Consider the following 13,499-nt stretch of genomic DNA (forward strand, 5'->3'; position numbering starts at 1 on the left):
AGTAATAAAGACCGATGGGTAGCCTCTGTGAAGGTAGACAGGTGTGGATTATTAAAATACGAAAGTGACCATAACTTTGAAAGTGGATCCCGCATGTTATGAAACACTATGTATATGTTTACGTATTTTTCAACTTCACAGCTTGGAAGAGGATTGGGCTGATATATTTCTCGTTGTTTGCCGTACAGCTCTTAGAGCATAACACATATATTCTCTCTTATATTTAATAGTAACAATTGAACATATATTTACGTAATATTAATTATAACTACGAGGTGCAATCAAATAGAAATTGGACTGAATTTATAAAAATTTTATTAAAAAATCAATCTAAATTTTACTTCTGTACCCCTCAAAATAATCTCTTGCTGCATCGATATGGCTGATCGGATCGACTCTGTCATGCTCCAAATGATTATGAAAAATCACTTACTTCAACCGTATTAAACGCCTGCTGCGATTCAACTTGTATCTTTTTCACACTGTCGAGACGCCGTCCCTTGAGTTTCAATTTCGTTTTTGGAAATAGATAGAAGTCACAAAGGGTTATTAAATCTAACAACTAGTTACTCGTACTCACTAGACTTCGCCCCCTACGAGTTCTTCCCATTTCCACGAACGAAATTGAAACTCTAATTTGTCTCGCAAGCGCTCCTCTCCGAAGAACAGACACTTGTCGCAGATGGGAAAATGATTTCCAATGGTGCGAAAGTCAAATTTAGATTGGACCATTAATGATATTTATAAAATACTCGATAAATAAATTAATAAATATTTATAAAATCAGTTCAGTTTCTTTTTGATAGTATTTCGCATACCTATTACGCTATACTTAACGTAATACTATCACATATCTAGTACCCTTGATTTACAATTAGTTCGGTATCTATATCCTTACACTTTTTTCTCTGAAACTCTTCACCAGCTTACCGCCGCTTCACTTATCCCACCTTTTACCATATCTTTTTCTTTTAAAATGTAACCTGTAGCAGTTATTTAATGAATGTTTTAAGACGATTACCTCTAAACTACATAAAATACATTTTCTTTTTTCCTCTTCCAACCAGCAACGATTTCTCTTCTTCACACTTTCGCACATTAGCCTGCTATTCCTTCCTTTTTTAGATATTCCGCTTTGTCCACTATTCTTATGTATTTGTACTATTATTATATTTATATATTCTACTATTATATTTGGTATTTCATATTTTATCATATCGCGCTTCACCTTGCAACTCTTTCCATCAGCCTCTTTCCATCGCAACTTCAATTATATCAACTTACTGCTGCTTTGCTTTTTAACATATTCACCTATTTTTTAATTAGGTTTGTTACACGATTCGTCGTTGGGTTGAGAATCTTCTCACGAGTGAAATAGCGCGAAGAAAAATATGATATACGTATTTAGTAGAAGATAGTGAAGAATTAGGACTTTTAAAGCGAGTTAGTAGTTACGTAGATAGGAATCTCTTAAATGGAATTTAACTTCCCTAGATAGATAATGTCATTTTACTACATAGCAGTGTATAAAATGTTTAAAAATGCTGTTATTTTATGTTTCTTATGGACTATATTTGTTTTATGAATTAATGTACATACGTTATTGTATGCACAGGCACGATACTGAAGATGTTGGATTTTTCTTTTCTTTTTTCTTTCTTTTTTCTAGCAGCCAAGCTATGTTCAAAAGTTAATGCATGGAAATTTTTATGAGAGGAAACGTTTTATTTGAATGCGTGTAATACAGTTGTTATAAGCGAAAGTTTTATGAACGAACTCCGAATTCATATTACGAGTGAAACTTTTTAACGCAATAACCGAGATATCTATAATCGCTTTATAGGAAAATTGGTAAATGGTGAGCAATCAGGTTGCAGGCTAGTTTGTTTTCATGTTGGCAGACCGTTAGTAGTTTTAACTAACTATTCGTGATATACAGAGTTTAACTTTGTTTGTAATTTCACTATAGACGTTATGCGAATAAGCTAAAATTTATGGTAGAAATGATGTACAGAGAGTAGTATAATTTATGACAAACCTGAAATAAGGAATTCTCGAAAATTGCTTCCTTTTTAATACTCTGTTCTTCTTCATAAATAAACACAAACGTTGAAATCAACCTTCTTTTAATCACGACTGATTGATAATGGGAATTAGTCACCTGCGAAAGTCTTTGTGCACTTTACAAAAAGACAATTTTTACCAAATTAAATGCTTCAAAATTTCACTAGAAAGTTTCGATATTCTACACGAAGACAGCTAAGAATTATCTTATTATCATTTTAAGATAATCGTTTTAACGTATTAAGAAATAAGTATGTTATTATACCAGATGATAGCGTACACGCTTTACCCAAATATAAATGGCTCTTCCCTTCTACTCTTAAAGATACGATCCAAAAATAATTTTGCGTCCACCATAAAATCTTGCTTGAAACTTTCCTTCGAACAACAAATACTTTCACACGTAATTCCATCGAAAGATTACAATGAATCACCCTGTGCATACAAAGTTACCACAGATTTCAAGATATACATAGGATTCATGAGATTGGAAATGCAATGGAGGAGAAATGGCCTTGACCGACCAATACGTTTGATCTGCACTTTGGTCCTCGTTTCTGCTGCTATTATCACCATATTCCTGTTATCGATATTTCCAGTACCGTTGCACTCACTATTACTATCGCTCTTCCTGCTTCTACTTCAATCCCTCTGCTATTACTATCACTCTAACCCCAATCGTGTATCAACGAAAGGGTTTATCGCGGTCATGGTATCAGTTAATCCTTGCACTATCACGCCGGAAGATTTAGTCGATCATTAAAGCTCACGAGTAACTCGCAACCGGTTAGGTGAAACGGGCTGTAATGGAGAAAACGACATATCTTCCACATAGACCTTGCACATAGAAGGTCTTATTATTAATACCTTGCGCACGCTTCTAAATTTCTTGAATTCACGTACACGCTAAGGATAACCGGTTGTTCTACTGTTAAAGTGGTCCGTTTTAAATACTTGCGCTTTGCGTTGTTTAAACTCTTTTTCCGTATAACTGTTTTATTAATAGACAACCGTGGAAATTTTATTGGATGCCTGTTACGTATCTGGTATGAAGGAAAGACAGGATTTTAAGCTGGAAGACTATCAAATTTGAAATTGTAGGTTTTAATGTTCTTCTTTCTTCGACGATTAAGAACGTATATTTTGGTGAAATTGATATTGATTTTTCGTAATAGAACGTAGATTTTTATGCAAATTGATATTTTTATGGACGAAATTAATGAGATGGGACTTGAATAGAGACTTGTTTTATCTGTTTGAAATTATAACGACCATTCCACTTTGGATATGTTGTATTTCTTCTGTATTATGTGCATTGTATGCGCTTCTATTTTACACGAGATAATAGTACGTTGATCGAATTAACCGATACAGCGAAGATGATTAATCACGGGACTAATGTCGCGTAGTCAATAAAAAAGATCATTCAGAAAGAACAATCTTGATGTTAGGGATAATGGTACATTGATCGTACTAAAACGACAGTCTATATAAAGTGTCTTGCTCAAAGGCGACTTTTATGAAGCGGGAAAAAGTTGAAAATTGAAAAATGAAACCTCGTAGTTAGTGTGAAACAGAAATGAGACAGTCTAACAAATTTTTAAAATATTTATATAAAATTTTCGTGTTAGCTGGTGTAAATGTATATTCAGAATTTTCTTTTCCTTTGAAATGACCATTTAGTGGTTTCGCATAGAAACACTTTCGTTTAAAAACTGACATCGAATAAGTGGCCAATATCGGAGAGATAGTCATTGCTAGCGCTCAAATCGAATTATTCCGAGCGAGATTACGAGGGATAAAGAAAGTTGGTTGCAGTTAAAGGGTTGGAATAATAAATGCCATGCATTAGAAACAGAGATTTTCCACTGAAATAAAGATTGTAAATTGATCTTGGTTTTTAGGATTTACATGTTTTAAAAAACGAAATAAATTTTTCTCTTCCTGCATCGTTTAGTATTTAATCTCCGGAATTGACAAAATGAAATAAAAACCAAAGTTAATCATTCTAGTTTATGGAGTTTATTGCCTATATTTAATATGAAATTTACATCCTTCAAAAAGTGAAATAATTTTACTTTTCAACTCACGATGTTTACGATTTAAAAACTCTATAATTAACTAAAAAAAAAAAAAAAAAATGAAAGTAAAAATAGGATATTTATTCTATTGCACAGGGTTTATCATCGTGTTCTACATAAGATTTATATCCTTTGAAAAAAATACCATTTACTATTAAAATTCTACGATCAAAGCTCACGGTGGCTCGTTATGCAGCAAATTAGGAGAACTTTGTACCTAAGAGCATAGAAGAGTACTTCCTAATTAAGTATTTATTTTACGTATTCATCCATCGTCTATTTCATCCCTATACCAAGAGAGAATGATCAAAAGTTCTTAAAGGACTTGAGAATATGAGTAATTTTAACGCTGGAAAAGTGACGCGAAGGCTTAATGACGTGGAAATCCCTGCCGTATGGACGGAAACAAGCGTTATTACAACCGAATTACGATGGATCGATATTTCTTTCTACGCGCGACAGGATTCATTTGTTACGATATCGATGAATTAATGTAAATTACATCGAGATTGCGGGCGGCTCGTTACATCGATTCTCGTTTACCGGAAGCAGTACACCGGCGCACGTAAGTGGGGTGTTCCAGTTGATTACGCCATTCGGGTTGTTTTTAGAAAAAAAAAAGCAAAATTACTCCTTTCCCTTATGTTGATAATTTTATGGGATCGATATTTTTGTTTGCGGAAAAGATATACTATAATAGCATCTCTTAATTGAGATATATTTTGCATTGTTTAAGACTTCGATTGATACAAGTTTTCTCAGAGAATTCTAATTTTGATGCACGAAAATAAATATACTAAGAAGATAGAAATCTTTTGGAAGCATATTAATTTCAAATTAAAATACAACTATGTATAACTGCGCATATGAACTTGTTAGAAGAAAATGAGAAACTCCAGCAAGTTTCTGTAAATTTCTTCCAACTCTTCTTCCAACTTGGCAAAGGTACGTGTTTTCTGTAAATTTATTTATCGCAAGAACATGACACAAATAATCGTACGTTGCAAGGAAATTCTTAAAAAATAATATCCGTGAAATTATCGTGTCTTGTTTACATTTCAATTTATGGAGTTGGTTAATATGGTTCTTGAGTAGGTCACACGTATACGTATAAAATAGAGTTAGATCCGCATAATCTGTAATAAAATATACGATTTTTAATATGCACCTGCAATCACTGAAAAGTGTAGCAAAAAAAGTATAATGTATGCCATTCTGCGAGAAGATATTCGTTTCGAAGAAATTCGAGAGAAATAAATGTGGGGAAATATTTTTCTTCTGCGATATTTTTCCACGGAAACCATTCAAATCGTTCGTGAAATATTTTCCGGTATTTTTACCAAACATTCGGTAATTTAATATTCATTCACGTCATTAAATATAATATACGTATAAACCCGACTAATTTGCTAATTTTGAAAATGTATAAAGGATAAAGGGAATTTTGTATACACACGTTATCTTCTATGATGATATCTTTGTATTCTCAGGACACTGGTGGGCTGTATAGCGACTGAAACAGACGTGCTTTGATTAGCATTCGCAGATATCTGATAATCTCTTAATAGCATTACGATTAAACTGCTTTCGAGTATGTTTATCATGTATCGATATAATCACGTTGTTCTCGCGTACCTGTTAACCGAACGACAAACGTTTCCATGAAGCACGATTCAGCTCACTATGGATAAAAGCCTTGATTGTTCAAGAGGAACCATAACCGTAATCGATTTCCAGTTTCTTCTTATTTTGATGCAGAAAAATTATCTAACGAGATCAATAATTATAATATACATTCTTTTGTATCTGTCTATTGTTTAGAATTCCATTGTAAAAAAGATCTGAAACGATCGTTATGTCCATCTATCGTGTTAGAACTTCCATAAATTTCCGCGATCTTTCTCCTCTAAAAGAAACCAAATTGAGAAGGATGATCACGCTTAACATAAAGTACGCCATAAATCATATTAGCATGAAGAACAATGTCGGTCGTTAAAGTAAGTTTCGCTAATAATGCGAAACTATGAATATTTTTCCTAATAACGATAAATTGAATGTAAACGTAGGTAGAAGAAAATAAAGGAATCATTGTAATTTGAAAAAAGCGAGAGATACTACTGCGAGTAGACGCGAGAAGTACGATAATGTACATTCCGAAATGATGGAAGACATTCGTCCAGAGCGGCTGCACGTTATTTTGCTACGCTTTTTACCTTCGTATCTCCCTCGAACAGATCTATCTTCCTGGGGAGTCAGTTTCGCAAGAGCTTTCTATTTTCTCCTCTTCCTACCAGCGCTGTTTTTTTTTATCTCGCAAACGACATCCCGACCTTCTACCAATTATGGCGTGAATCAATTAAAACGATTAAAATTGTTTTACCATGACAAATAGAATATTCAATAATTTGACATTTAATTTATAGGCAAAGATAATGCGATGTAGCTATAAATAAAGACTTCTTTGAATTATGATAGTAGGATTTATCATTTTGCTAGTTTGCTCACTAATAAGATATTTATAAATTTTCACGAAATTGGATAGTCAGATATAGCGTGTAATTTGTAAAATTTCATTTGTTTTATTATCAACTTGTCTTTGTTATGCAAGAGAGTATCTAATTACTATCATTTGTTTTGTATTGTTTTGTATAATAACTTGTGATCTGTAGCATTTTAGAAATAATATTACATAGATAGTGATCAAGAATTAACAAAAAATATAATCACATTATGCAATCTGTTAAATTTTATCCAGTATACGATTAATTAACTTTTTCATCAATTTTATGTCTGAAATTTATTTCTAATGGAATTGATTGCGTTGTATATTGAGAAAATTGGTAGATAATTTTAAGTAACGAGAAAGTATCGATATCGATGTATCATCGATAGTATAAGATAACAGAGGCTGAATAGAATCGAGTTATTTTTCTTCCAATTTCCTTGATTAGTGGTGTCATTTCTTTCGCGAAGGAAGTTTTATTTATTCACTGGCTGGTTGTTACCGTTTCATACTTGCTAATGAGGGAAATTTGTCGTTGTAAGTATACTCGGTTTAATAAAACAGCGAAAGTTCTTGCTGTTGCGTAAGTAAACAGCAGATATAAACTGCTTGTAATTTTTCCTTCCTTCCCTTGCTCTCCTTGTGTTTCTCCGCATCTATTTTTACGTTTTATTCGTGTTCATTTATTATATAATGTTTAGCATACCTTGAAGTTAAAATCTATACAGGTAAGTTTATTATTATCGCAATATTCTTACCGTATTAGCAGTATCTTATTTTTATTCCTATCTTTCTTATTCCACGAAAAACAGTCTCTTCGTTACTATTATTTTATTATCATTCATTAAATCGTTATGTGCAATCTAATCTTCACTCACAATCTTGTCGTGTTCTCGAAAATACAGCAATAATCTACATTACTGCTATTATTTATTATCTCTTCACACGAAACGTATTTCTCGGGTTTCATCGACTTCCTCGAAAATACAAAAGAATACATCGCCTCTGTTACAGTTATCCCGTACACAACATAGTTCCTATTTCAGTTTCCCTGCCATTCACTAATACTGAGAGATACTCAATGATAGCAATCAAAAGTAACGATCCACGGACCAGAAAACTTGAATCCGATGCAATAAAAAAATTTTCCGAGTGAAACAACCGTATCCATACATGAAATATTTCACAAAACAGCCCATTCCAATGAGAAAATCAACGAAAAAGTACTCGTCGTGTTTGAAGACTCTTATAACTCCCAGACTAATGATATTTGGACCCATTTTTATTCAGACCTTTTTTACTCGTTTCGATGTGTACTACATCGGCCGGCAAAAATATTTGAACACTTATCATAGAAAACTTTGGCGTCCATATGCGTGCGTGTTGTATGAAACACATTGAAATTTCACGAGCACTGTAACGAAACACGACTGTCATGATTATATTGGTCAAATTAAAAACTAAACTGAGTACGCAATTAGAAGTTACAAGATGTGTACTGGGAGTATATGTTTAGTCAAAAATTAGTATACCTACCGTATGAATAGCCACCTGAAGCATATAATAAGTATTAAAAATATGATATCGAGTTATCGAGCTTTCTCACTGTACTTACTGACAGCAGGTCCTCGTGAAAGATTCCATCCCACTTTCAACCTCGCAGGGGTTAACGATATCCTCGTCGTCAATGGTATCATCCACGCGAACACCGGTTTGGCAAACACCGGCTGCGTGTAATGCCTGTGTCTGGCTCGAGTTTCGTCGTCGAAAGCGTCGTCAGCTCTCGACTTGGAGAAGGTCGGTGTCTTCTTCCTTGTGCTCCTTTGTGTCTCTCCCTCGAACGATGAAGGCCACGCGAAAGATGCCTCGCGTCGCGATAAAAACCCTTTCGATCGATCGGCCGTGTAATTGCCCTCGTTTGGATATATCTTTCGCGCTTCTGATTTTCTTCCGTAAGTTAGCTCTTTTCTTTTTCTTTTCCTTTTTTTCTCCGCTCGTTTCTTCTCGCTCGAGTCGTTTCACGGTGAGACCGATAAGACGATTGGAATGGAAATGAAGTTATCGTCGAGGTGTTCCAGCCATTTCGATGGAAATGGTCTCGTGATGACCGCCCTCCAGGGAATTCGTCGAACTTTCTCCGGTATTCGCGCTGATTGATGAAGTTCGATGAAGCTGAACTCTAAAGAACCGCGTGATTTTTCTTGGCGAGATGAAAGGGCTTCTGGGGAAGTTCTGGCTGGATTTTCTGGAGACATCTGTCGATTATGAGCTTTCGATTGTTACAGGGTCTGGTTTCTTCAGGATTCTTATCTGTTGTTCGAAATTAGTCTTCTTTATGGGATCAAGGCATATCTATTGATCTATAGTCGCATATCTAGGAATTTACAAGTTTCGGGATTTCGAATTCGTAAGTTTAGGGATGTAAGAGCTTTCCTGTGAGAGATATTACGAGACAATTTATCATTGTCGTACTGGTTTCCTCTGTTAAGTAAAATAATTGTTTTGTACCAATAGAAGAAGCATTCCAATTCCTTTTTTAAATATTCGGAGTTCAATTATTTGTAAAGTTTATAAATAGTTTGTATATTTAGGGGAAGAGGTTGCTTTAGCACGTTAAATATTTCTATCTTTAATTTCATCAAATTAAAAAGCTAATAACGAAATTGTTTAATAACAACAAAGATTAAACGAAAATCGATGTCAAATTGTAAAAGGAATTATTCCACAAAATATACATTTTATTTTTCTTCGATCAATTTGTCTTCCCAATTCTTTTGGTGAATTGACAGATTATTAATAAGCCGAGCTTGTAAATTATTATCGTGCAAACAATCTTTACGATTCTACAATTTTACATCGAATGAAACAATCACCTGGCTTACAATTCTTAAAATTGTTAGACTTTGTGATAAACTTGTGCAACTGCTCTTGTTTAATTATTAGTAATTCAATTTTACGTTGCTAGTTTTGCTTGCTTTACAAAAATGATTAGTGTTATTTATTTATTTAAACGAAGGATCATCGATACGGAGTAATCTGTAATTTTTTAATTTCTAAATTTTACTAATATTAATCCAATCATAAACGAGAGGATCTTGATATTTTATTTTATAGTACTATTTTATTTCAGCGAAGGATCATTGACAAATAATAATCCGCAAATAAAATTTTTTTAGTTCTATTGACAATGTTAATCCAATTATACACAATAGGACCGTCGTATTTTATTTTATAATATTGTCTGACGAACGTGAAATGTATGTCAAAGAAAATTGTACAAATTCTCCGATAACTGGGATAAGAGTAATTTGCCGGAGACGTGAGTGGTACTTAAACCGGAAGTAATTGGTCGAGGATCAATAAAGCCAGTTCTTCAGACTATTCTTCCAGCTGGCTATGGTTCGTTTTTCTCATGAAATTAAACCGAAAACTAGAATTCGGTTTAATAGAGTGCAAATAGGAAGGCTGTCGGAGTAACACGTGATTTTCTGCTCTGGTAACGCGCATGACTCGCGTTTTTGCTCTACGAACACGAGGAAGATGGTCACTAATTACGATAGATCGTCTCATTACACGTCTTATTACGTCGTAGCTTTGTTTGCAGTGTAATTAGCCCTCCATTGGAATTTTAAATATTAAATACGACGAAGAATTCGTTCTCAATGAACCGAATGGTTCAATTAATCGAAGCAACAATTTATAGTTTAATTTATATATATATATATAGTTTAATTTATAATTATATAATTTAATTTAATTTATAATTATTATAATTATTATATAATTTAATTTATAATTTAATATATAATTTATATATATTATATATAGTATAGTTTAATTTCAAGTTATTTCTTTTGTGCGTGTGATTCTTCCAAATCTTATAAATAACACATTTGAAGATATTTACGTATTTTTCTATTTATTAGGGAAAAGTAGAGATATCTGGTTGTATTTATTGTTGTATTGTACAGTAAGTTACAAGCGAGTTACAAGTTGTGACTCGAACAATTCTATGTACAAATAATTTTTACAAATTTATAAATTACGATTTACATGCTACTGACCAGTAGAAAAATAATTCAAAAAATTCATCATCTTTTCTGTAGCCTTTTACTTACACGTAATTAGAAAAAGAAATAGGAAAGAGATTTTTCTTTGAGAAGAAGAGTTCAGATTTGTCTAAATTGCAATGCTTCAAAAATCACACAACCTGAAGATTTTTCAAGTTTTCCACGCCACAAAACAGTCGCGTAAGGTTCGACAATTACCAATGTCAATTTTCAAAATTGAATCATACCGTGTTTTAAAAAATGAATTTTTCCATACAAACTAATGTTTTATCAAGCATATGTCAATCACAAAGAACTAAAATCCCGATACAGATGCTATCATCCATAATTTTATTAAATTGCATCCTATCTGAAGCAAATAAGTATCCAATATTTTGTATTATATTGTATTAAGTATTTTTGAGTGACAACGTTAGTGTACGAGTCTTGTCAAAGAACGACTCTATGCATTTAAAGACTAAATTGAAGGAAGAAAAGTATTCACCCAGCTCGTTTATTTTCTCAAATATTAAAACGCTCAAGACAGAACAAGGTGTCGAAGCGTTTTCTAAGACGCTTCAGTTCTACTTTACACTTTCGATCGCATTTTCGACGGTTCAGTTGTTTGAATTCCTATAGACGAAACCCTTCTTTCTTTCGTGCTAAGTCGTCTTGAGCAGAACTTACGACACAGAAGAGTATAAAGTTCCTTTCGTTGAAGCCGTATCAGCAATTCTCGTTTCAGAGAATCACCTTCAATTATGATTCGTGATACACGAAGGACACAGCGAGAAAAGAAGAATCGACCGATGGAAGTTTGCTTGGGAAAAGGGAAAGAGAAAGATGGAAATGAAACGGAGCTCCGTACTTTGGTTGATAAGGTACCTTTAGGCGATAGAAAATCGAGCAAACTCGACGGAAAGTTGCTTTTCCAACCGATAGCTTCGGATTCAATTACCCCTGCCAGGCAAAATCGCGACGAATTTCCAAGCTGCTTACCCGTCGTCAATTCGTAATTGAAAAAAAACGAGCGCGATCGAACTTGCTTTAATCCTTGGCGCTCGTTTTGTCGATAACATGGTCGTACGGTTTCGTTTACGTTTGGAAAAGTGTACAGGACGATTCATCTAATCCGATTATCTCAAAGGAATGTGCATCTGAAAAAAGTTGGAAGGTGCATTTCACTTTTATCCTGTAGCGAATCGCGGGTATAAAATCTCTTTGAATTATTTCCAATGCTCTTGTTTTTTTTCATTCGATAACTTTAGCAAAATCCGCGTTGGAGGTTAAAGAAAAGAAGAGACTTTTCTGTCTTGTCGATTCTGAAGATACAAATCTTTTCGTATCATTTGGTATAATTTCGTAGTTTGATTGCGTTAAAAAGGTTGAAAGTTAAAAGAAGAAGTCATTTTTCTGTTTTGTCAATTAGAAGAACGTAGATCTGTTTTACATCATTTGGTATCATTTTCTATCATTTCTTATTCCACAAAAGTTAAGAGAATTTATGATGGAAAAATTAATATTTATCAGTCGTTGATATAATTTGTTCGATTCTCTAACAATCACGCCAAAAGAATCTGCAATCAAAAAGATTAAAAAAATATTAATCTCGATGATCGTGCCAATTTCAAACGTATAAATCTTGCTGAACAATCTACAATTTTGTTTGATTGCTTGTTCTGAGTATCTTTACATATTTCATAAGCGAAATATGAAATGCAATTACTTTATTTTTATTCATTGTAGAAATATAAACTTTTGTAAATAGTTGAATATAGATATAATAATTTTGTTAGCCTGTCAGCGCTAAAAATGTTTTTATGCTATACTCATGTAACATTTCCCTCGATCCATTTGTAAACCTTTCCTCGTTCCACTTAATTCATTAAAGTTCCTTAACGCAAAGTCCCTTAAAGTAACAGCGCAATGACGAGAAAAGTTTATTTCAAACTATTCGACGGAATTAAATTGTTGAAACTATTCGGAATTCGTTTGCATTCGATGTATTTTTATGTAAAAATTTTCAGTATAACTCCTGCGTGGAAGAATATTGATTTTGTAAATATTCTGATTGCGGAAGCCGAGCGAAAACATTTTTTCCTCGATAGTTCAATAAAATAAATCAATTAACAAATGAAGCACTTCCTCTTCTTGGAAAATGTCTCTCTTATAAAGTCACACTTTTCGTCAATCGTATTTCATCGTATTTCCTTATTAAACGTGCCCTATTTTTAAATCCAGAATATGAAATTTTCTTGCACTGTAAAAAAATAAATTCAATCAAATTATTTATAGATTGTTCTCAGAAATTGATGAATATATTAAATAATGGAATTTAGGAAATAACCCTCCTTCGAGGTCGCGTATATATAAATTATTCATCAGCTTCTGTACACTTTTGTATTCATAATTTAATATTCGAATTTTTTACTCATCACTCGGTGTTTGAATTTTTTGAACTGAACCGCTGAAATTTCAGTCGGGAATAATTAAACAATGTTAGCGGTGTTTTTTTTGTGATCTTAGGTGGTGAAAGAACGAGTGCAGGGAAATCGAACGATTGCAGAAAGTAGGACACTCTATGATTGTTTTTTGAATAAAGATAGGAACATGAAAGAAAGAAAATTCTGACTTCGCGCACTGTTCCCCCTCCCCCTTTCACCCCCAAAACTAGGTCGACATATACAGAAAATAGTAATACCACTCCTTTGTTCTGTAGCAGCTAAAGTACATTGTTTTTTACGTAAGAAATTATTTATCAAAAAATGTAAATCACGATAACACGGAAAAGTTAGAAGTATA

General features: G+C 33.2%; 1 protein-coding gene across 1 annotated transcript in view; it reads left to right on the top strand.

The window, feature by feature from the left end:
- Window positions 1-13,499, top strand: part of LOC138183556 (multiple PDZ domain protein) — a 167,436-nt gene that overhangs the window by 68,102 nt on the left and 85,835 nt on the right. The window lies entirely within an intron of this gene.

The sequence above is a fragment of the Bombus flavifrons genome, chromosome 9 (assembly GCF_040668555.2).
Source record: "Bombus flavifrons isolate JBK064 chromosome 9, iyBomFlav1_principal, whole genome shotgun sequence".
In the NCBI taxonomy this organism is placed as follows: domain Eukaryota; kingdom Metazoa; phylum Arthropoda; class Insecta; order Hymenoptera; family Apidae; genus Bombus; species Bombus flavifrons.